The following is a 21,559-nucleotide window of genomic DNA, read 5'->3' as shown; positions in this document are numbered from 1 at the left end:
CACAAAAGGAGAAGATAAGTAATTATTTTGCTTAAAGCATAAATAATCAATATTTAATTTCATTATGGCTGGGGACAATAATGCCCAATGTCAATGTCACTCCGTTCAGATGTACAGCGACTCAGCAAAGCAATTTCTAGCCTTTCTATTTCTAGGTGGCATTTTCCAACTTACTCAACTCTCAGGAGTCCCAGTGCCATTTATTATGGTTGGGACTCCGCAGGGCGAAACTTCCCCTGGGTTCCCGGTATCTCTTATTAGTGTGGCTACTGCGCGTAACAGGGGCCGAATTCGCATCCGGTGGGGTGGTGACTGATGGTCCAATGTTCTTGCCCCACGCAGGATGAGCCTCGCTGTGAGCCCACCACTGTAACCTCAGACCCCACGCGTTCAGCCCTCCCTCGAGTCAGGCTTTGCAGAAGCCGGGGGGCACTGGTCAACCCCACGCCCCTCCTTCGGGCCCGCTCCAGGTTTCTGGGCACCCCTGGGGAGGGGAGCCATCCGGTGCGCGCCACTCCCGGAGGGCGCGAGAAGGAAGCCGGCGCCTAGCGCTCAGTGGTCCTTGGGCTAAGCCGGGCGGGGCGGCGGCGTGGGTCCGAGCGCCCGGGGCGCCGGCGGAGCATGTGACCACGCCTCGCGGGGCCCGGCGCGCAGTGCCGCGCGGTGGCGGCAGTGGGGAGAGCAATGGAGGCCACGGCCGACTGAGAGGCGGGTGCGCTGCTGGTGCTGCTGCCGCGGCGGCTGCTGATGCGGAGGCTGCAGCGCGCAGTGCCGCCGAGTCCGCCGCCCGCCCGGGACCGCCGGTCGCCGGCCAGCCGCTCTGCCAGCCGGAGCGCCAGGCAGGGACCTCAGGTGAGCGCCTGCTCGGCCCGCGGCCGGAACCAGACAATGGGGACAGGGGCGGGCTTTTCCCCTCCACTCGTGCCCCTCTGGGCCGGGCCCCCGCGGCGGCCCGGGACTCCAGGGGACCTGGCCCCGGGGGCGTGGGCTCGGCGCGGCGGGCGGTGGACTTCAGGGCGGCGTCCCAGCGTGGGAGGTGCGGACCCTCCCCGAGGAACCTGCGCGCGGCTTGCGCGCTTTGGAACCTGCCGCCAGGCTGCGCCCCGGGAACTTGCGGAGAACATGGGACCTCGCCTGCCTTCTCCCCTTACCGCGCCTCGGCATCCTGTCCCTGAGTCCCTGGCTCGGTCCCGACCGCGGCGGGGGCCAGAGCCAGACCTCGCCGTCCGGGATCGCGGACGCTGTTCGGGCTGAGCCCTCTCCCCACCGCCCCCAGAGCTGCATTGCTTTGTTTAACCTCTGCCAGACCGTTTCGCACAAACTCTTGTTGCCCCAATTCTGATGAGCCGCCAGTTTGATGGCTGAGGCAAGACAAAGGTTTCCCCTGTTTACCAAGGGCCGGGGCCAGGAGACTGCGCGCTGCCCGTGGTGTAAAATGTGTTTTCCTTATCTTCGGCCAGGGCTTGTTGCGATGGTTTTCCTGGCGCTATAACCGTCCTTTCTTGCAGAGCTCTGTAGTGGCGAGATTGGACCTCCTAACCCTACGGATACGGTGGGTGGGGTATGGCTTTTCTTTTTTTTTTTCGTGATTATCAGTAAACAGAAGCCGACTTTGAATTTTATAATATGTGTTCTTGAGTTAGAGACATCGTAATCATTTTCTGAATTCTGAATTTTAAGAGAGGATATATATTTCAAGACAGATTCAGTGGAGGGGGATGGGGAAGAAAACCCAGTAAGTACGACCATGTGTTGTGAAATTTTAATACGGTTTTAGGAATAATGGCTGGGAAACTGATCTGGTGTAGGTGAGGGAGGGAGTGTGTGTGTGTGCGTGTGTGTGTATGTGTGTGTATTGGGGGTGGTAAGTGGTGGTGGCGGCGAGGGAGTGGTTAGAATACAAAGGATAAGGCAGTTTTAGAAAAAGATTCTTAGTAAATATCCTGTGGCAAATTTTTGATTCATTAAGTGGTGAGTTAAATCAATGTTTCCTTTTAAAATCACCTATAGTAATTGTGAAATTGTATAAAAAATGGTTTACAGTTCTTTGGCATTGTTTGTGACTCAGGAATCTGAATAAAACAGTCAATTTTGAGTAATTTTTAGAAAGTCAACAAAGAAAAGAGTCCTTCACTACTATCGCCTTTATCCTTTGGGAAAAGGGAATCCTTGTTCAGTATATTCAAGAGAAAATTGCCTATATGAAAAAAATTTCAAAGGCAGCTTTGAAAAAGAAACATTTTGAAAAATGTAATATGGTTGCATTACAGATCACTTCAACTCAGAAGTGGGCAGGGAAAAAATCATGCTACTGGATCGCCCTTTCCACTGTTGATTATTTAAAATGCATTTTATTCAAAAGCTTAATTTTGCAGTCATCTCTAACACATTGAGAAACTTTCACTCTAAAGACTTAGCAGTACTTACCGACCACTGAATTTGGAGGAGGAAGCTAACACCAACTTGACAATAGGCAATTGGTGTGAGAAACAAAAGCTAGCTCTTCATAATAGTTCATAGTTCTTCATAAACTACAAAGCACTATAATAAATGGAAGTTATTATTATCGCTAGATGAGGAAGCTGTGTTTTACAGTTTTTCTCTTACCCAATTTCAGACCAATTAGTTGACATTAATTTGAAATTCTCCAGGGCAAGAGACAATCTTTTAGTCTTTTTTTGTGGTCTATATTTCTGATCTGGCACACAGTAGGTGTTCAGTATGTAGTCGTGGAAAGAAAGAATGAATAGGTGAAAAAAATACAAGTGGTTAAAATGTGTACAGATGGAATTTGTTTATTTCTTTTTATTCAGTGAACATTTACTGAAGGCCTACTGTGTGCTGAGAACTGTGCAGAGGTTTTCCACATATAGTTTATGAAAGCTTGGTGACCTTCCTTTTTCAGTCATAGTTGATGTGTGTTTCTTCCAAGAATGGGGCCTCTTGGGTGGTTTTTTTCATCGTTTTTAATCGTCTCCGGTAACTGAGTAGCACAATAGAACATTTCACTTGTTGTATGTGCATGTAGTTTCTCACAATGGCCTGTGGGGAGGCAGGGCAGATATTATCATTCCCGTTTTGTAGGTGAGGAAATCCAGATATGGCGAGATTAAATGACTTGCCAGCTCCTTGCCACTAAAGCAACAATGCCAGGGACAGAAGCTGGATCTCACGCCCAGAGCTTTCTCCCATGAATCACACAACCTTCTCCAGGAGACACTGTACCCCCAGAAAATCACACTGGAATTAGACCTCATGAGAAAGTCTACCTTTTGGGTAACTTTTACCTAAAGAAAAGGTACATTTTGCAACCTAGTACTTATGGGAGTGGTTAAATACACAAGTTCTCGAGGTAGGTGATTGAATTTGAGCATTGACTTTACTAGCTACTAGCTCTGCATCCTTGACAAGTGATTTAATCTAAGCCTCAGTTTCCTCATCTGTAAAATGGAGGAAGTAATCCTACTTAGAACATTTTTGTGAGGATCAAATAAAATAATGTGGGCATAGCACAATGTTTAGTACAAACTAAGCACTCAGTGTCAGCTAATTTTTATTTTCATTATTTTAATGTAAAGCAATGACTTTTAAACTTTTTTTGTTTTTGTTTTTGTTTTTTAAGAGATGAGTTCTCACTGTGTTGCCCAGGCTGGTCTCAAGCAGTCTTCCTGCCTTGGTCTCCCAAAATACTAGGATTACAGGTGTGAACCACTGCGCCCAGCCTAAACTTTTATTTTTGCACAGTAAGAGATGCATTTTACTTTGCCACCCAGTATACGATACGTTGTAAATATCTGTAATTTAAAAATTCATGAAGTAATGCTTAGACTTGGAATGTGCAGTGCATTCTTACATTTTTTATTCTATTTTATTTAAAAAATGCTGGTTGAGATCGCTAAATGATTTCACATCCCATTAATGGGTCCGGAACTACACTTTGAAAAGCACTTATGAAGGATAATCAGGTTAAGTGCATTTAAGAAAACTCTGTTGTTGAATCTTTATATTTTTTTCTTCGAATGGTTTACAACATCAGTTGGAATTTGAATACCAAATTACACTTAAAAATAGGTTCTTAAACATTTCTTGGGAATTACGATCATGTATTGAGTATTTATCATGGTCATGTTACTGTGTGCTAAGCAGTCTATTTATATATGTTATCTAATTTAGTTCTCACAACAGCCCTATAAGTAGGCCTTGTGTTTACATTTGATAATTGAAATTAAGACTCAGAGAGTTTTTTATTAACTTGCCCAAGGTCCTAAATTTAGAGAGGGATGAAGCAAAGATTCAAACTGAGTTCTCTCTGATCCTAAAGCCTGTCTGCCCTCTTAACCCCCACAGCTTTCTGTTGTTCCCTTATAGTGATTTCTGAAGATGTTTCCTTCCTTCCTTAACATAAATTTGATTGTCGATATTGAGAATTTACATTGTGGTACATCTTTTATAGTTTCCTTTGAAATGACTCATTTCAAGTCAGTTTTCAACTTGGGGAAGTTAAGGAAGCATAATGTAATTCTTTCTGGCTTTAGCTGCTCTTTGATGTAAATATTTTGTAATAGCTTCTCAGGTTTTTGTGATAGAGTCAATTAATTGGTCATTTTTATTGAGCACCCAAAGGTTTAATATATCTTCCTTAGAGACATGAAATAGCTGTGTAACTATAAAAATACTTCATTACGAATGAATGTCAGCTTTTGTTGAGGCACAAAATGAAGCCTTACGAGCTACAAAAGAGTACTTTATAGTGTATTGATTGGTCTTAAAATCACAAGGCAGTAAAAGTATTTACTTTGTAAAGTACTTTAAGAAACCACCACCAACTATCCTATTATCATTTATTTTTTGTTTGGTTTTTCAGTTCTTTACACGTTTCCTTTGTGTATTTCTAGCAGTATTTTAATTTTAATATTTTGATATTTCTAGGACTTCCCTCTTTGAAACATATTGTCAAGAAGAATTAAGGTATTTTTAAGGAAATATATTTTATAAATAATACTTAGAATACACAAATAGATGCTTTTATATAATAAAGGCAAATTTCACTTTTTTTTGCATTTATATCTTCTAGATTAAAACTCTTACGGTGTCTGGTTTGCATTATTGCTATTATATGTAGGAGTGTAACTCATAAATAACGTGATTACCAGGTGCCTAAAAATGTATAAATATGTCACTGCTCTTGCATTATAGCTTGGGATACTCCTATGTGCATGGGGCTTTAAACTTTTAACCATATATTTAAACAGTTTATTTGTTGAATTAAGGTTAGTGTTTTCAAAGCTGACAATTTAAAAATCTGAATTTGTGTAGATCATGATGATATGTTAGACAAAGAACAGCAGTTTCATGGTTTATGTGGTTTGAATAGCCATATGTTTCTGTTCATCAGTCATTTTTTATTAAGATGTGATGTAAACAAATATAGATATAGTTGCATTTGTTTTTGAACATCAGATTTCATCCTTAGGCCGGCCCTCAAAATATTACTTTGCCTCTAATGATATTGTGGACAGTTGCAGCAAGCCTGTGTTTTATGCTTATTTTATTAATTCTGTCTACCACTTGACCCTTAGTGGATTGTTACAGTTTTTGTGAGCATCAGGACATGGTCCACCTATTGAATGGTCATTGTCATTTGCATGTTCAGGCAGATACAAAACTTGGCTACCTTTACATTTTGTGTCCTGTTTATTCTTTTATTCATTTGTGTTTTTTTAAATTTATTTATTAGGGTCTTGCTCTGTCACCCAGACTGGAGTGCAGTGATGTAACCATGGCTCACTGCAGCCTCTACCTCCTGGGCTCAAGTGATCCTCCTAGCTCAGCCTCCTGAATAGCTGAGACCACAGGCACATGCCACCACATCTGGTTATTATTTTTTATAGAGATGTGGTCTCTCTCTGTTTCCTAGGCTGGTCATGAACTCTTGGGTTCAAGTGATCTACCTACCTTGCCTCAGCCTCCCAAAGTGCTGGGATTGCAAGCATGAGCTGCCACTCAGGGGCTCCTTTTTATCCTGATGTGAAAATTCATAGAAATAAGAACAAAATCAATGTAGATATTAATTTGTTCTGGTGGCTTTAAGGCAGATGCATATGCATATTTTAGGTTTACATAGATGTATAATTTTCACATATATATGAGAAGTACCAGATTATAAACTCTTCTCTAAAGTAAAAAAATACATTTTAAGTAACTCTGTGGAAAAGAAAAACTGAGTAACAACCCTGAAGAGATGTTTTTGTAGTCACATGTTATCAGACATATTTAAGAAGCCAAATAGAACAACCATATGTAAAAGCTTTTATATGTGAAAAAGTGATACCATTTAAAATGTCAAAAATGGAAACATAAATATTTCAGTCAGATTTTAACGTCTTCACCAAGTCTTTCAGGTGTTTTTAGTGTTTTTCAAGTGGCGTACTTTGGGGATTAAGACGAAATGTCAAAAAACTTGCTTTTGAAACTGGTACTGTATTCAATATGAAGTGAGGAAAAGACAGAAACTGCATCCCTGAAACACTTTAAAAAATATTTCAATCAGAAGTAAATACTTAGTCCACTAGAAACGGTTGTTAGAATGGAATTTAAGAGCAGGTAGCAACTGCTAAGAGGAATTCAAAAAAGGAAGGACAACTTGCTAAAAAGGCATTTTGGTTTGTACCAGGGAAGGTAAGAACGACCTTATCTGGAGGCCCAGTGGCCTCACCCCACTCACCTGGGGAGGGATTGGCTGGCAAGAAGGAAGATAAGGAGACAGGGAGGGGGAAACAGGTTACCTGAAAACTTGATTATTATTTAAATCTAGGATAAGCCGGATTCAAGGAATAATCTGTGAAAATTCTAGTATATAATTGTTAACCCTTTGTTAACAATGGGCTGTTTCCTCACTTGGGAGAAATTAAAAGGAGAGGCCATAGTCCCAAGATCACCATTTTTGAAAGAGGAAGCATCATTACTCCAAACGCCATTGCCAATACCATTTATGGTCTCAGGTGGGGGCCACAGCTAATGTTCTGGAGGGAAGACTGTGACAGATCAGCAGGGCTGTTAAGACACTGCTGAATTCCAGGCTGCCCTAAATGACTGCAGTCAGGATTTTTCTTCATTTTGAAAAGTTTTTAGTACATTTAGAATGACTTTTTCTCCACCAGAGTGTCATTGTGACAGAGGCAGTGGTCTTTCCTGGCTTTATTTATGATGCAGCTGGCCATGCAAGTTTGTGATGGGTTAACTGTCTTCTAGAGTTAATGAGGTCAGGGTCACAGGTTCAATTCTTGGGAAGGCCAGTTAGCTTTGCTTTGTTCTGTGAGCGCAAATTGTACTCTTAACCCAGGCCAGCCATCTGGTGAAGGCAGATCATTGATCACAAAGGCATTAATAAGCAAGACAGTGTGGGAGCAGCAGCCCGAACCTTTCTCATAGATGTTGAGTAATTAGAGAAACAATTCCAAAAGCATGTGCACGTTTGTATTATTTTTATAGCATGATCTTAATAGATAGAAGATAACATGGTTATCAAATATTTTTCTTTGCCATTTCTGTTGAACTTTCATCTGAACAGTTGTCTTTTCAAGTTATGATTTTTGAGCTGTCTCATTCATTCAGTAGTTATACTTATGTTCTGAGTATTCTTAATCTCCCTGGAGGTTTATAGGACAGTGACTGTGGCAGTGAGAACAGTCATGCTAAAAGCAGTACATCAGACCACTTAGTTGTTCACAAATCCAATTCCACTGAATTTAAAAAGTTTTTAAAAAGTAAAACACCATTTTGAATGAGGATGAACAGACTAGGAATTTTAAGAAAATGCTTTATACTTGTTCTAAGTAGACCTCCATCTGAAAATCTGTCATTCCTTTTATTAAAATAACTTCTAGTGTTAAGAGAGATATCAGAAATCACCTAGGCCTGTGCTGCCCTATGCAGTCCTGCTGGTCCCGTGTGGCTAGTCCGAATGCAGATGTGCTGTCAATTTAAATACATACTAGGGCCAGCGCTGTGGCTCACACCTGTAATCTCAGCCTTTGGGAGGCCAAGGCCAGGAATTCTAGACCAGCTGGGCAACATAGCAAAACCCTGTCTCTATCAAAAAAAAAGAAACAAAAAACCCTCCCCCTGAAAAACCGAAGTTAACTGGATATGGCAATGTGTGTCTGTGGTCCCAGTTACTTGGGGCTGAGGTGGGAGGATTGCTTGAGCTTAGGAGGTTGAGGCTACAGTGAGCCTGTCTCCAAAATAAAATAAAATAATAAAATAAAATAAATAAAATAAATAAAATAAAATAAAATAAAAAATAGTGCTGGACCCCATAGCTCATGCCTATAATCCCAACACTTTAGGAGACTGAGGCAGGTGGATCCCTTGAGCCCAGGAATTGGAGACCAGCCTGGGCAACAAGGTAAAGCTTCGTCTCTATTTTCTTTTTTAAAAAAACAATGTACTAGATTTGAAACATTTGGTGTGAAAAGAGAATGCAAAATATGGCATTAATAGTTTTTTAATGTTGATCCCATGTTGAAGTAATAGCTTTGACTATGTTGGATTGAATAAAATATTGTTAAAATTAATTTTACCATTTTTTACTTTTAAAATATTATCTACTGAGAAATTTAAAATTACATATTTGGCTGACATTTGTGGCTTGCATTATGTTTCTGTTGGGCAATGCTGGTCTAGTCCCACCCTCATTTTACTGATGAGAAGGCTAAGGCTCAGAGGTGAAGTAACTGAGCTGAATTCTTTCCATTGCCTGTAGTCTCTCCCTGCTAATAGGTTAGGGGCTCAGGAAGAATGGAACTCTGAACCACAAGAGGACCATTTAGTGCATGGCAGTTGTATGTTGCAAGATATGTGCCTAAGCCATTGTCTGTTAGGTGTTTACTAGTTGTGTGTGTGTATGTGTATGTTCCCTGTGCCAGTTGTGTGTGTACACACATACACAGGGTGGAGGGCTTTGTTTATTTATAATGTTGACGTTTAGGCTTAGTTTTACCTTCCTCTGTAGGTCAGAGGTCTTGCATTAAAATATTAGACATTAACAGTTGTGACAGGGGTAAATAAGATATGGTGCTCATATAAGTCAGCACTTTCATGTACTTCTTATTACCAAGAGCATTTCAGATAGGTTTTTTTTTTTTTTTTGAGATGGAGTCTCACTCTGTCACTCTGGCTAGAATGCAGTGGCACAGTCTCAGCTCACTGCAACCTCTGTCCCCTAGGTTCAAGTGATTCTCCTGCCTCAGCCTCCCAAGTAGGTGGAATTACAGGTGTGGGCCACCACACCCGGCTCATTTTTTGTATTTTTAATAGAGATGGGGTTTCACCATGTTTGCCAAGCTGGTCTTGAACTCCTGACATCAAGTGATCCACCCACCTGAGCCTCCCAAAGTGCTAGGATTACAGGCATGAGCCACAGTGCCGGGGTGCAGTGGCACCATCTCGGCTCACTGCAGCCTCCACCTCCCAGGTTCAAGCGATTCTTCTGCCTCACCCTCCTGAGTACCTGGGATTACACGCCTGGCTAATTTTTGTATTTTCAGTAGAGATGGGGTTTCATCATGTTGGCCAGGCTGGTCTCGAACTCTTGCGCTCAAGCCATCCCCCTCCTTGGCCTCCCAGAGTGCTGGGATTACAGGTGTGAGCCACCGCACCTGGCCTCAGATAGTTTTGAGATAGCCTTGATGGACAAAGCAGCAATGCTTTCAGGCTGAATCATTTCTGAAAGGAGGAGAGCTGAGATGAAGGGAGGTTGTTTGTATGTGTTCTGAAGAAAGCATATGAACCATGAGTGACTTGTTTCTTAACCACAGATGCTCCTGACATTCCAATCTGGAAAGAATAACCAGGGTTGGCTGGTGCAAAAGCCGTGACCTCAGAATGTAGGCTTCCTGTCAGTTTTGTGAGCATAATGGTCTTTAACTAGCAAGATAAAGAGGAGGAGAACTTTATGATCAAAATATTTTGTCTGCTATTTTTTTTTTTTTTTTTTTTTGAGACGGAGTCTCACGCTGTTGCCCAGGCTGGAGTGCAGTGGCGCGATCTCGGCTCACTGCAAGCTCCGCCTCCTGGGTTCACGCCATTCTCCTGCCTCAGCCTCCTGAGTAGCTAGGACTACAGGCGCCCGCCACCGCGCCCGGCTAATTTTTTGTATTTTTAGTAGAGACGGGGTTTCACTGTGGTCTCGATCTCCTTACCTTGTGATCCGCCCGCCTCGGCCTCCCAAAGTGCTGGGATTACAGGCTTGAGCCACCGCGCCCGGCCTTGTCTGCTATTTTTAGTTGAGATTTTTATTTCCTAATCAACATAGGCAGCTCACATGTGACTGTAGTGATTAGCATCTTAAAGATGTTTACTTTATGCAGCTTCTGCTCTAGACTTTCTTTTTGGCCCATGCAGAGTCCCAAGTCACTTAATTTGTTATCAGTGGCCCAGTGACAACTAGTGAACAACAGTTTTGTCAGGGAACCTCTGACACTTCAATTAATTTCATAATCCATACTAGTATTAACCTTTATGAATTTGTCCATTTAGAAGGGCCACTGTACATTGTGAAGGTTGGTGGAATGTTGGTTTATAAAAATATTTACAGATTATCATTTTTCTTTTTTTTTGTCTGTTACAACCCCGGTTGATCTTGGATATAGACAAATAAAGCAAGACAGCAATCTCTGAATGGTTACCTTCAAGCAGGCAAAATAAGTAACTGTGTCCTTTGTTTTGAAGTTTAATGAAGATTTCCAGTGAGGCTTGGTGGTGCCTGTCCGTAGTCCCAGCTACTCAGGAGGCTGAGGTGGGTGGATCACTTGAGCCTGGGAGTTTGAGACCAGCCTGGGCAACAAGACCAAACCCCACCTCTATAAAACAGACAAACAAACCAACCAACAAACAAAAAACAAACACCCCCCACCCCCCTCCCCCCCACACACAAATTGGCTGGGCATGGTGGTGTGTATCTGTGGTCCCAGCTACTCTGGAAGGTTGAGGCTACAGTGAGCCGAGATTATGCCACTGAACTCCAGCCTGGGTGACAGAATGATACCTTGTCTCAAAAAAAGAAAAGAAAATTTCCATGTCCATCCACATCCCACTCAGCCAGGCATGATAAACCCATTTTCTCTCATGTCAACAAACCTGTACTGAACATATACCATGTATTGGGTGCCATGGGCGTAGTATGACAAGAACAGGAGTTGGAGAAGTACAGATTTCTTGAATGTGACAATGGTAGGTCTCGGCCCAAAGTATTTTGTTGTGCTTTCTTTTTTTTCTTTTTTGAGACAGGGTCTCACTCTGTCGCCCAGGCTTGAATGCAGTGGCATGATCTCAGTTTACTGCAACCTCCACCTCCCAGGTTCAAGCGATTCTTGTGCCTCAGCTTCTCGAGTAGCTGGGATTACAGGCATGCGCCACCACACCTGGCTAATTTTTGTATTTTTAGTAGAGAAGGAATTTTGCCATGTTGGCCAGGCTGGTCTTGAACTCTTGGCCTCAAGTGATCCGCCTGCCTCGGCCTCCCAAAGTGCTGGGATTACAGGTGTGAGCCACTGCACCTGGCCTGTAACTTCTCACTTGAAAAAAGAAAATACGGCATTCTGGCATAGTTGCCGAACAAATACATTATGAAGTGTGCTTTTTCAGAATTTGCTAGCTGATTTCATGGGCTGCCATGTTTAATGACATATCCCCTTTCTAACAGTATCAGATTTCGTTCCTTTGGGTTACTGGGGCAGTCAGTTAGGACATTGGGAGTCGTACTGAACGTGGAGGAGTGGCGCGTGTCCTGTTTCCTTCTCGCCTCCCTACTCCAGCTGTTGATGCCAGGTACTGTGGAGTTGCTAGAGAATGTAAAAATAAAGAACTCATAGTCCATCTAGTAAAGAAGAAAGGGCTGAATTTCAAGTGGACTGCAGTGAACAAAGTGCTATGAGATCACAGGGAGGCAGTGAGTACTGGTGATAGGGTAGAATAGGGGAAGATCAGGAGGAAGCTCACAGGGGAAGTGATATTTGAGCTGGGCCTTGGAGAAGGAGTAGAAATGTACAGATGGAGACGGGGTGGAGAGGTATGCCAAAGGTAGGGGCAGAGTGAGCAAAAATTTGGGAAGCATGGTAGCTCTGGTGTAGTGAGGTGGCAGGAACGTCAGGCATGGAGGGGAGGGGCAGGAGACAAGACTAGAAAAGTGGGCCAGGAACAATTTGGAGAGATTGAAAAGACAGAAGAGTGCTGCAATGGACGGAATGTTTTTGTCTCCCCAAAATTCATATGTTGAGATCCTAAGCCCCAAGGTGATGGTATTAGGAAGTGGGGCATTTGGGAGGTGATTATAATGGTTGTGAGGGTGGAATCCTGATGAACAGGATAAGTGCCCTTATAAAAGAGACCAGAGAGAGCTCCCTCACCTGTTCAACCGTGTGGGACACAGCAGGACTATACCATCTATAAGCCAGGAAATGGACCTTCACCGGACGTCAAATCTGCCAGCTCCTTGATCTTGGACTTCCCAGCCTCCAGAACTGTGAGAAGTAGATTTCTGTTGTTTATAAGCCACCCAGTCAATGATATTTTGTTACAGCAGCCTGTATAAACTAAGACCAGTACTGACACTTGGGTAATGGAGAGCTGTCAGAGCAGGGAGCAGCATAATCACATTGACTTTGAAGGGTGACTAGGAGTTAAAAGACCTGGCTCTAAGGCCCGGCTTTTTCTTCACTTTTCTGAGCATCAAATCTCTCTCTCTCTCTCTCTCTCTCTCTCTCTCTCTCTCTCTCTTTTGAGGCAAGGTCTTGCTCTGTCACCCAGGCTGGAGTGCAGTGGCGCAATCATGGCGCACAGCAGCCTCGACCTCCTGGGCTCAAGGGATCCTCCTACCTCAGCCTCCCAAGTAGCTGGGACTATAGGCACTCACCACCATGCCCGCTAGTTTTTGTAATTTTTTTGTAGACATGGGGTCTTGCCATGTTGCCTAAGATAGTCTTGAACTCCTGGCCTCAAGTGATCCACCTGCCTTGGCCTCCCAAACTGCTGGGATTATAGACATGAGCACTACTATGCCTGGCCCAAATATCTCATGTATTAGGTGAAAGAGTGGGGCAGGTATTATCTAGTTGGCTAGTAAACAGATAACAGTAATTTCCACGTTACTCTGCGTGAGTCACTGTTGTGGGTATTGGGATACAGACAGGATCCCTGCACCGTGGGGATGACATTCTGGTGGGAGGGAGAGATAATAAACAGTGGCAAATTGTGTATGTATACATAAGTATATAATATGCCATCAGGTTGTGGTAAGTGCTATAAAGAAAGTAAAGCCAGGTGAATGAAGTAAAAAGTAGTGCTGTTTCTAGATAGAGTAGCCCAGAGTGCTTTGAATAGAATAGATGCCACAAGAATATTTGGAATCTCTTCCAGATCCAGCATTGTAGGTCTAATTAAGTGAAAAGTTATGGGAATTCAGTCTCTTCAACATTGATTAAAATCAGTTTTCAAATAGATGTAGTTGTTAGAGTTTGGATTAGTTCCACCAACATGGTTGCTGACGGGCAGAATGTTTTTTGCACTTCCATCTTTCAAATAGCTTAAGTATAGCATCATCTCATTTTAAAAAACAGTTTCTTCAATGTCATGAAAAAAATACCACTTGTGTTGGTAATTTGGATCCTACTTCTTTTTTCTCAGCACATTATTCATCCCAAATTTTGAGGCTTGTGGAAGGAGGAAGATGCTGACATTTAAGCAACCAGATTTAAGGCAGTTGTTCAATATATTAAGTAGCTCTTCTAAGTTATTTTAATATAAATTAAAATTAAATGGGAGCTCTGGGACAGCCCTGTTTTAATTACAATTGGAATGCATCTTAGGAGACCATTCTGTCTCTTATAATCATAACAGTGTCATTATGATTTTTTTAAGAAGAATCACTAATTAGCCGGGTCTATCCTGAGGTCTTAGAGTTTGGTTTATAGATGATTCTTGTTGAATCAAGTGGAAGGCTGAGCCATGTGAACATTCATCCTTGGCCCTAAACCTTTTTCTTGGTGATACAAAATGGTTCAGCAGTAATCAGCAGTAGAAAGGTATGCTTAAAACCGGCTTTTTCTTTATGTGAGATACCAGGTTGAGCAAACTGGATTTACCTTTCATTGAGGATTATTCACGTGGAATTTTAAATGGATTTCCTACAAATTCTGTCCACAGTGTTGGGAAGCTATAGTGGTAGACTGTAGTTTCTGAGCTAACATAAGATGTGATCTCTGACCTTCTGCTGACATGGAATCCAGGTTATGTTGCTTTGTTTCCTTGGATGGGAGTTCACAGTGAAACTAGCCGTGCCTGAATTATTTAATTCATCTTCTCCTTGAAGATGGTTGCAAGGAATTTTTATAGAACCGAATGCCTTACAAATTTGGGGCTTGCAAATGTATTTCTGTTCTTTCTTCATTTTCCCTTTTGCTGAAGATAGAAACACCTCCTGGGTCTTTGGTTCAGCCTGCTGTTGTTTACAGTCCCTGCTGTAGATTACCTCACTCTGCCAGTCCCTGTCGTAATGTGATTTATCTTTTTAAAATTAAATTCTCATCATAATTCCCTCAGGCATCTGTCTTCCTCAGAAAGTTTGGTTATTTTATATAGAACTTAAGCAAAGAAGGGAGGAAGAAAGGAAAGGCAGGAAGGAAGGGAAGAAGGAAAGATGAAAAGAAGTTCTGTTTGGATACTGTGCTAACAGGTCATATTGGGCTTATTTATTAGATCTACATTTCTAGTATTCTTTTTTTTTTCCTTCAAATGTTAATTTTTTTTTTTTTTGAGACAAGGTCATACTCTGTTGCCCAGGCTGGTGTGCAGTGGTGCGATCATGGCTCACTACAGCCTGGACCTCCTGGGCTCAAGTGATTCTTCTGCCTCAGCCTCTCAAGTAGCTGGGATCACAGGTGTGAACCACTGTGCCCAGCCAAAAAATTTTGTTATTGTGATAAAATATATATAACAGAAATTACCACCTTAAACATTTTTAAGTGGACAGTTCATTGGCGTTAAGTATATTCACAGTGTCAAGCAGGCATCACCACTGTCCATTTCCAGAACTTTTTCATCATCTCAAATAGAAATTCTGAACCCATTAAACAACAACTCCTCATTGCTTACCAGGGGCAGCCCCTGGTAACCTCTGTTCTATTTTCTGTCTCTATGGATTTACCTGTTACATAACTGGGATCTCACATAAGTGGGATCATAGAATGTGTGTCTCATTTCAGGTCACATGTTTTTAAGGTTCATCCATGTTGTAGCATCAGATTCCATTGTATGACTTTCTTAAAAAAATGAAATTTTCTGTTGATAAATATTTGGGTTGTTTCCACCTTTGGGCTACTCTGAGTAATGCTGCTGTGAACGTTGGTGTACAGATATCTGAGTTCTGCTTTCTCTCCTTTTGGATATATACAAAGGAATGGAATTGCTGGATCAAATTGTAATTTTATTTGTAATCAAATTGTAATCAAATTGTAATTGTAATTGTAATTTTTACATTTTGAGGATCCACTAAAGTGTCCTCAAATGGTGCAGCAACTGCACCATTTTACCTTCCCAACAGCAATGCACACACAGCATTTCAATTTCTCTATATCCTCACCAATTCTTGTTTCCTGCCTTTTGATAATAGCCATCCTAATGGATGTGAAGTGGTGTCTCAGTTTGGTTTTGATTTGCAACTCCTTGATGGCTAATGATGTGTGCTTATTGGCGATAAGTATAGCTTCTTAGGAGAAACGTCTGTTCAAGTCCTTCACCCATTTTTGAATGGGGTTGTTTATTTGTCGTCGAGTTGTAGGAATTCTTTATGTATTCTGGACATCAATCAGTCTTTTTTTTTTTTTTGAAATGGAGTCTTGCTCTGTCACCCAGGCTGGAGTGCAGCGACATGATCTCAGCTCACTGCAACCTCTGCCTCCCAGGTTCAAGCAATTCTCCTGTCTCAGCCTCCGAAGTAGCTGGGACTATAGGCTCATGCTACCATGCCTGGCTAATTTTTGTATTTTTAGTAGAGATGGTGTTTCACCATATTGGTCAGGCTGGTCTCAAAATCCTCACCTCAGGTGATCCACCTCCCTCAGCTTCCCAAAGTGCTGAGATTACAGGCATGAGCCACCGCGTCCAGCACCATGAGTCTTTATGATCACACAGGGACTGTTACTTTCCAAGATTCACCACCTGCCCTCTGTAGTTACTTGTTTGTGGGGCGAGGCTTCTGGGAAAAGTACCTCAGCCTTTTCCTTGTGTCATGCAGGAACTGACTCCTTGCCCTGACTCCTTGGTAGTATCTGCAACCTCCAGTGAGGTACAGTGTAGAGCAGTTCAGCTTCAGCTAAGTGTGCACTCACTGTCTTGGTTCACTTGCTGGACTCATGGCCAACTGTTTTTTTTTTTTGTTGTTGTTGTTGCTATTGTTATTTTTAATTGTGGTACAATACACATGCCACAAACTACTATTTTACCCATTTTTAAGTGTACTATTCAGTGGGATTAAGTATATTCAGTGTTGTCTAACCATCATCACTGCCCATCCCTTGAACTTGTTCATTATCCCGAACTAAAACTCTATACCTGTTAAACAATGGGAACAGTGGGTTTACCTATCATCCCCTCCCCTCAGCCCCTGGCAGTCTCTATTCTACTTTCTGTGTCTGTGAATTTGCCTATTCTTGGTTCCCTCATGTAGATGGGGTCATTCGATATGTGTCCTTTTGTATCTGACTGGTTTCATATAGCATCATCTTTTCAGGGTTCATTCACGTGGTAGCATGTATCAGAACTTTATTCCTTTTTCGTGGCTAAATAATATTCTATTGTATGGATATATCACATTTTATTTATCCATATTCATCTGATGATGGACATTTGGGTTGTTTCTACCTTTTATCAGTTATGAACAGTGCTTCAGTCAGCTAGTTCTGAGGATGCTCCCAGGATGCTCTACATTGCAGGGCAGAGGCTGTGGCTCTCCATAACACCCCAAGGCAGCCACTGCAGTTGGTTAGTTTTGAATACCCCAGCAAGAGATAAGAAATCTCACAACTGTATTATTACTTCTCTCTTTAAGGGTTTTTTGGAGCTTTCCTAAGTACATCAAAACTCAGCATTCTACATGAGGAGTTTTGCATCATAGCTTGTGGTCAGAAGCTTATCTAAAATCACAGGTGTGGTGGCTCATGGCTGTAATCCAAGCACTTTGAGAGGCTGCGGTTGGAGGATCACTTGAGTCCAGGAGTTGGAGGCTACTGTGAGCTATGTTCGTGCCACTGCACTCCAGCTTGGGCAACAGAGCAAGCCCCTGTCTCAGAAATAACTAAATAAACAAATACGTGAATTAAATAAATAAATAAAATTGTAATTGCAGTCCTCATTCTGTCATATGGGGAAGAGAGGCAGGTGGCAGGTGGAGAATAGTGGTGGTGACACTCCCTAGTAAACAGGATTGTTCTGCTCTGGCTCTATATGTCTGCCTGGAACCCTTTAGCTCTCCCCACCACACCACACAGGCAGCACACAAAGTACAGGGAAGGCCTGTCTCAGTGCTATGCACATGGAAAAGGCCATATAAATAGCATGCTGAATCCTGCAGGAAATAATGAATGAATGAATGCATGCGCACAGGGTAGGTGGGTATTATATGTGACTGAAAAACAGCCTAGAAGAGGAAGGAAGATGGTGATAGGAGAAAACAGGGAAAAGTAAATGGCTTAAGATAATGGAGAGTAAAGATCAGAGCCAGATGCATTTAAGTTAATTAATTAATTCTTAATTTAAAGAATTAGCCAAGATGGTTCAGAGGGAAAGTTGCAAAATAGAACAGGGCTTGCCTAGGTCCCAAGATTATACAAGAGCCTTTTGCATTTTCAGAAAAGAATTGAAGTCTTCATCTAGGAGCCTCTGTTTCTTATAGAATATTAGGAATAGAAAATGGGAATCCAGAAGACAAAAAAAATTAAGACAAAACTAAGATATATGATTCTTCTCCATAGAAAATCCGGAAGAAGGAGAAGAGGATTTATTAGAGATGGGGAAGGTGAGAAAGGCTGAGTATCACAGATAAGGAGCTCTTGGGGGCAGCTAGTGTGACTTTGTGCTGAAGAATTTGGCCTGCCCCAAAACATGCCGCGTAATATTTAAATTTCCATCATTTGATTCACTTCTTTGGATCTGGATACCTGTCTGTAAAGGGTTCCTCTTAAAAATCTAATTCTTTGCCTGGGAGGGATAGCCTGTTATTAGCGTGGATCCATGTATTTAATTAGCATTCATCAGCTAACAAAAAAACAGGTCTTGGTTCTGCGCTTCATTTGCATGACAAGTTTAGTTTTCTCCACTTCTTTTTTTTTTTTTTTTTGGCTCTGTCACCCAGGCTGGAGTGCAGTGGCATGGTCTTGGCTTACTGCAACCTCCACCTCCCGGGTGCAAGCGATTCTCCTGCCTTAGCCTCCTGGGTAGCTGGGATTACAGGAGCGCAACACCATGTCCAGCTAATTTTTGTATTTTTAGTGGAGATGGGGTTTCACCGTGTTGGCCAGGCTGGTTTCGAACTCCTTACCTCAGGTGATCCACCTATCTCGGCCTCCCAAAGTGCTGGGATTACTGGTGTGAGCCACCATGCCCGGCCGTCTACTTCATTTTTCAGACCAAATGGTTGCATTGCATTCTCTCATTCATTCAAAAATATTTAGTGAGTGTTTACTCTGTGGCCAGAGGTAATTTTAGATCCTGGAGATGTCCTTGCCCTCATGGACCTCACATTGCAGTGTGTATGTGAGGTTGCAGGCAGCAAATGGATAAGAGAGATCATATTTTAGGTCATGGCCCAGAGTTGGGGAAAGAAAGGCAGGGAAGAAGGATCAGGCATAGGAGGTTGGGAAGATGGTGGTGGTGGTGGCTTTGGATAGTATGGTCAGGAACAGCGTCTCTGAGAAGCTGACATTCGAACAAAGCGCTGCAGGCAGTAGAAGAGCGAGAAGTCCTGTGGTGATCTGGGGAAAAGGCATTTCAGAGGGAAGGAACAGCAAGTGTAACGGGCCAAGGCCAAGCCTACCTGCCAGATCTAAGCAACAACAGGGAGCCGCTGTGGCCTGAGGGGAGGGAATGGTGGGGACAGCGGGAGAGGAGGTCTGAGGAAACCAGGATCAGACTCTATAGGGCCTGGAGGGCCATCAGAAGGACTTTGGCTTTTACTCCAGATGAGACAGGCAGACTTTGGAGGATTTTAAGCACAGAGTGACATGATCTGACATACTTTCCAAGGATCTGTCTAGTATTGAAAATGGACTTTAGGGGAAGGAGCATAAGAGCAGGGAGACCGTTTACTTAGAAGGATACTGGCAGCTTGGACCAGAGCAATAGTGATGGAGAAGGGTCAGATTCTGAACATATTTTGGAGTTAGAAGCAATAGGATTTACTTGCAGTTTGGACGTGGGGTGTGAGAGAATCAAAGATGATGCTAAGGTTTTTGCCCTGACTGTGGTGGTAGGACTACAGTGGGGTATGGATTTTGTGCATAAAGATCTGGAGTTTGATTTTGGACAGTTTAAGTGCCGTGGTGGGCTGAATAGTGACTCTCCCCTGCTCCCTGAGACTCATGTCCACTTGGAACTTTAGAATATGGCCATATTTGGAGGTAAGGTCTTTGCAGATATAATTGGTTAAAAATCTTGGGATAGAATCATCCTGGTTTTATGGTGAGTCCTAAATCCAGTGACTGGTGTCCCTGTAAAAGGAGAATAGGACACAGAGACAGAGAAGGGAGAAGTGTGGAGACAGAGGCAGGGATTGGAGTGATGCTGCATAAGCCAAGGAATGCCAGGAGCCACGGGATGTGGAAGAGGCAAGGAAGGGTCCTCCCCTAGAGCCTTTGGAGGAAGCGTGGCCCCATTGACATCTTGATTTCAGACTTTTGGCCTCCAGAACTGTGACAGAATAAGCTTGTGTTGTTTAAACCACCCAGTTTGTGGTCACGTGTTATTGCAGCCCTAGGACACTAATACAGATACCTGTTAGACATTGGCGTGTCGATGTTGAAATGACAAGTGGGCTTGGATTTCATGGAAAAGATCTCAGCCGGGGATACAAAGTTGAGAGTCTTTAGTTTAGAGATGGTGTTTAAAGCAGTGAGAACAGCTGAAATCCTCAGGGACAGCGTCTAGAGAAGAGAATAAATTTATGGAGCCAGTCCCGGGACTCTCCTGTCTGCAGAGATTGGGCCAGTGATAAGGGAAGACCAGCTCGTGAACTCATCCTGGCAGATGTCTGGCAGAGAGCACTGAATCTTTCTCCCTTTCTGAGTATCAAGGAGAAAAATTAGGTGTGGGTTTAGAGAGCTCCTACTTTTAAGGCACTCAGTTAGCTTTTGTTCTAAACTAGCCTCAGATGACTTCCCCCCAGGGAATATTATATATCAGGGAAAGAAGAACGCATAGGGAGGACCCTTTGTCCTGTTCAAGAATGAGCAATAGAAAGCTGCCAGAATAGTCCTGGAGCAGCAAAGAAGCTGTCTCAGTCTTTCTCTTTCCGTGCTCCAAAAAAGAGACTATACCAGATCAAAGGAGGAATGAGAATCAATTAGAGAGATGGACTCTTTCAAACAGTCATAGCAAGTCGGAACTAGAAGGGGCTTAATTAAATGTGATAATGTTTCTACAAGCTTAGCCTACAGCTCTGCGTATAATGAGTGAGCAACTTCTGTAATTATTATTGGTTAACAGCTATTTTCTAATCCTAAATTTTCATTGTGCAGATAAGGAAAAGGAGAGTCAGATGTTTTGGAGCCAATGGTGATTCCCTTCAGCTACACAAAAAGAAAGAAAAATCAGCAAAGTCCTTAGCTTGGCACTTAAGGCCTTCTTTACTTGGTTCACAGTGCATTTCTGGTCCGTGCTTTTCACCCAGCACTCTCAGATGTGACCTCTGCTCAGGGTGGCCAGCTTTGCCTACACTCCTTCCACTTCCTCTCTCCCTATCTGAGTCCTTGCCCATTTTAACAGCTCTAGCACCACCTGAGAATTCCTTCATGACTTGTCTACACAGCTCTCTTCCTCTTTGAAATTCTCTAGCAGGATTCCCAGGACACTGGGTGCTACAGCTACTCTGCTTGGGGTTGTGATGGGGGGTCAAATACTTTGAGCTTCCAGCCACCCTGCCGTTTCTGCGACTTCTCCTTGTGTAGAAAGAGTCTGCTGGATAAATACTGTAGGAATGCCAGGGGCTATGCTGTGTGTGTGTGTGTGTGTGTGTGTGTCCCCACAGGCAGATATACCTTTTTAGGTTCTCAGGAGGAGAGGCAGAGAACTGTCTTTTTTGCCTAGCAGCTGCCCTGGTAAAACCCTGATGATAGAGGTTGTGTGTGTGTCTAGCATGGCCTCTTTGACATTTTGTTATCATTGACTACCTTGCCGTAAAAAGAAGCCTTTTAAAGTTGGATCCTCCTCATGTTATCTGAAATAAAATAGATGACATAATAGCCCCATTTGTACTGACAACTTCTAAGAATCAAATAACTTACTTTTGGTA

The 21,559-nt window shown here is 42.7% G+C and overlaps 1 protein-coding gene across 2 annotated transcripts in view; it reads left to right on the top strand.

Moving 5' to 3' along the window:
• Positions 1-683: 683 nt before the first annotated feature.
• CRACD (capping protein inhibiting regulator of actin dynamics) overlaps positions 684-21,559 on the top strand; it is a 280,229-nt gene continuing 259,353 nt past the window's right edge. For both annotated transcript variants that reach the window (XM_015138665.3, XM_015138663.3), the window contains exon 1: positions 684-852. The gene's annotated coding sequence lies outside the window, so the exon portion shown is untranslated. The remainder of the gene's footprint in view (positions 853-21,559) is intronic.

The sequence above is a fragment of the Macaca mulatta genome, chromosome 5 (genome assembly GCF_049350105.2).
Source record: "Macaca mulatta isolate MMU2019108-1 chromosome 5, T2T-MMU8v2.0, whole genome shotgun sequence".
Taxonomy (NCBI): Eukaryota; Metazoa; Chordata; class Mammalia; order Primates; family Cercopithecidae; genus Macaca; species Macaca mulatta.
This window is presented reverse-complemented; position numbering and strand designations above follow the sequence as displayed.